Source organism: Zerene cesonia, chromosome 3 (genome assembly GCF_012273895.1).
Source record: "Zerene cesonia ecotype Mississippi chromosome 3, Zerene_cesonia_1.1, whole genome shotgun sequence".
Lineage (NCBI taxonomy): Eukaryota > Metazoa > Arthropoda > Insecta > Lepidoptera > Pieridae > Zerene > Zerene cesonia.
In genome coordinates this window covers 7,614,682-7,618,196 of record NC_052104.1, presented here as the reverse complement: position 1 = coordinate 7,618,196, position 3,515 = coordinate 7,614,682, and the positions used below count along the sequence as shown (strand labels likewise).

The window sequence follows — 3,515 nt, the reverse complement described above, 5'->3', positions numbered from 1 at the left end:
TTTATAAATTTCCCGTTTCATTTCTCCCAGATTCAAATCTATTTCTGTACAACTACCCGAACCACAGTTGATAAAATTCTGGTTAAATAATTCTATACATTACCTACTTGTTTTATACTTTATTACAATATCCTCATATGTCATACCTCATAGGAGGCCTGTGTCCCAGCGGTGGGAACATATATGGGCCGATGATGATGATAGTTACTTGTTCTTTACTTTTTTGAGTTTGTTTCTTATACGCACCGTAGTTGTATACGATTAGGAGTTCTAATAGGTATTGTCAATTTGGAATAATGCAAAATTTAAACGAAAAAAAAGTAACGATAAGAAGTTGCATTGATACAATTTTGGGATACGTGCCATGTGTTCAAAAGTTCAGGCTTATTTGTTATTCACTATTCAATAGGTAAGAGCTGGAAGAAAATTAGATTTAAAAAGTGTTTTTTTTTTAAGGTATTACTCTGTTTTAAAACGTCAAGATAAATAACATTGAATCATTCCTAAAATACTGTTTAATGATTATGTTTTGAATCTTATACTTGCAGTCATTATGTAGTATTTATCTAGAACGAAGACGATAAATTTTTCATTTTAGGTCCCATTTTAGTTTTTTTTAATCATTTTTGCTATCATTTTACCTTCACCTTTGTACCTTTTAACCTCGATAGGTATATAACCTACCTATTACATAAATAGAAGCAGCAGAAAAAGAAAATTAACTAATTCGAGGTGCTATTTCAGTGAAAATCTACAATAATGTAACTGGAGGCAAGATGGTCGTATATGAGGGTTATTCCTTCCGTCAGTGCGGAAATGTTGGCAAGGGTCGGCTCAGATTTTCTTGTGTTGCTAACCGGTTAACATTGAAATGCCCCTCGGTCGTTCACATAACTTCTGACGGTGTGGTAAAGAAAGTCACAAGCCACCTTGATCACCCGCCAGCCCCGTTTTGTATTACGAAAAGCGGTTACTATGTTAAGATCTAATTGTATTTTGTGGACATTAGAACATACTTTCTCTATTAAAAGGTTCATCAATTTTTGACGGATGCTTATTGTATGTTTCTTGTCTAGTATCTAGTGATTAAAAAAATGTGGTTAATATACCGATATCCGTGTTTTATTAAGTGACATTCAACACAACTAGAAATCTAATACGCTAAGATAATATGAGATATATCTGATTTTTGCAAATGAATGAAGCGTATTGCCTGAAATAGTTTTCTATACATCCATACTACGCGTTTGTATTTTAACACATTTATTATATTTCAGCTCGTTTCTGCACCACATTAGCAGGAAGACAAGTATTGTTATACAATGGGTATTCATACAGCAAGAACGGGCCAATAGCTGATGGTGGGAAGAGATACGCTTGCTCCAACCGCATGAGCAAACGCTGTCATGCCCACCTCCACGTCAATAAAGATTGGATTATAATAAAAGAGAAGAGTCAGCACAATCACCCCCCACCCGACTGGGTCATATCGAAAAGCGGACATTATGTTGTTAGGAAGAAATAAGATGTATTCAGGTGTAGTAGGAATCTATTGACAGTGGGACAATGAACATATGTTGACTAAGGTCTGTGTGAGCTGTGTCGTGAGCTGGCGGGGGATAGTCTCATCGGTACATCTATACTAATATTATTATGAGGAGTTTTGTGGATTTTTTAGTTTTGTGACATTTTAGGTAGGTAATCTCTGGATCCACTGAATTGATTTAATAAATTATTTTACGATAGAAAGCTACATTATGTGTCAGCGTTGTAAGAGAGCGTTTACTGTTTGTGTGCGCCATGTTATTGACTATTGTGCATTTGATAGTATAATTTATGTGTGTTTTGTGTAGAAGGGAGTAGATGTGTTTAATTATTGAGAAGTCTTAAATGAATAGATTTTAGTCAGGATTTCATTATTATGTATTTAAGAGAAAATTATAAAGAATAAAATTATAAAATATGCCGCGAGCCTTTCATTTCGTATGCAGTTAAGCTTAAAATCAAATTTATAACAGATTTTAGGTCCGTTACTTGAAGTACACCTAATTGTTTTTAAAATTGGAATTCCAAGTAATTCGTGGCATATATACATGGCATTTAATAAAGGGCATATAGGTAATATTTATTAACCTTGTCATATTTAACCGCCGTCCCAAAAACGAAGCAGTTTTCAAATCAACTTATATTTTTTTTGTTTTGTTACTCAATAACACCGTGGGTTTTCAAACGATTCTTTATGTTATTGATACCAAATAGTTGTCATTTGGTCCCATGTAAAATTTGGACTGGCAACCAAAGGGGGTCGTAGATAATCTTTCATGTAGAAATGAATAAACGTACGGTAAGATATCGATACTTTAATAAATTTATTATTTCGATTAATTCGATTTTAATAGATATCTTTGTTCACAGGATATTGCAACATAAGTGATATAGACAGTGACATGAATTTTATCAAACGGAAAGGCGGAACGATTCTCCTCTACGCCGGCTATCAATATTACAAACATAAGACCTACAAGAATAAATCTTCGCGGTGGATATGTTCGTTGCATAAACATCTCATGTGTCCTGGAAGTCTTACACTTGATGAGGTAATTTTTTCATCAATTGTCGTATACTAGGTGGCCCGCGCCACCTTATGCTTTCAAAAGGAAGATATTTCCCATTTTCGAAATATTTTTTGGCGCTATTCTGTAATAGACCGTGAGGGGCTGTAATATTACCTACATAAATTTCTGCATGTGGTAGTCGAGCACGCTTCGGCACGAATTGGGCCAGCTCGCACCGGGGAAGTACCACACCCCCACAGAAGACCGGCGTGAAATAGCATTCTGCTGTGTTTCGTTCGGTGAGTGGGGGAGCCGGAGGCCCATATCCTTTTCCTTCCCCTTCCCAGTCCTTTCCTTTATTCCTCTCGCCAATCCTTTCTTAATCCCTTCCCAATTTAAAGTCGGCAATCCATTTGTAGAGGCGTAAGGTCTGTAATCGACTTAACGCCTCTACAAATGTTCATGGGCGGTGGTAGCGCTTACCATCAGGCGTCCCACCAGCTCCATTGCCGACTGTGACATAAAAAAAAAAAAACATAAATGGTCCAATTCAAAAGGAAATCACAATTCAAATTCGAATTCGATTTGTAGTTCCTGAGATTATCAAATAAACATTTTAGCTTTAATATATAACAAGGCATAAACTTAAATACATTTTGGTTTCTCTTACAGAACAGAACTTCCATATGTAAAGGGAGACCGCACGAATGCAGCCCAGATTTTATTAAAAATAATGTCGCCCTTAAAATCGCATCTAATTCGAAGAAAAAGCTGTAGAGCATGTACTAATAGTCTTCTTTGACCAGAGAAATAGTTTATGAAGCCAAGGAAGCAAAGATTATGAGAAATATGCATGTAATTTTAGGTAATTCACGCGTGATGTTAAAACCAAAAATTTTTTAGAGTAAGTACTATAATAGATTAATATTTATGTATCACAATTAAACTAAAAGGCGATTA

The 3,515-nt window shown here is 35.3% G+C and overlaps 1 long non-coding RNA gene across 1 annotated transcript; it reads left to right on the top strand.

Moving 5' to 3' along the window:
- Positions 1-2,420: 2,420 nt before the first annotated feature.
- LOC119838384 lies at positions 2,421-3,280 on the top strand. The gene is made up of 2 exons (XR_005288193.1): positions 2,421-2,597; positions 3,228-3,280. It is a non-coding gene; the product is annotated as an uncharacterized LOC119838384 (long non-coding RNA).
- The last annotated feature ends 235 nt before the right edge of the window (positions 3,281-3,515 follow it).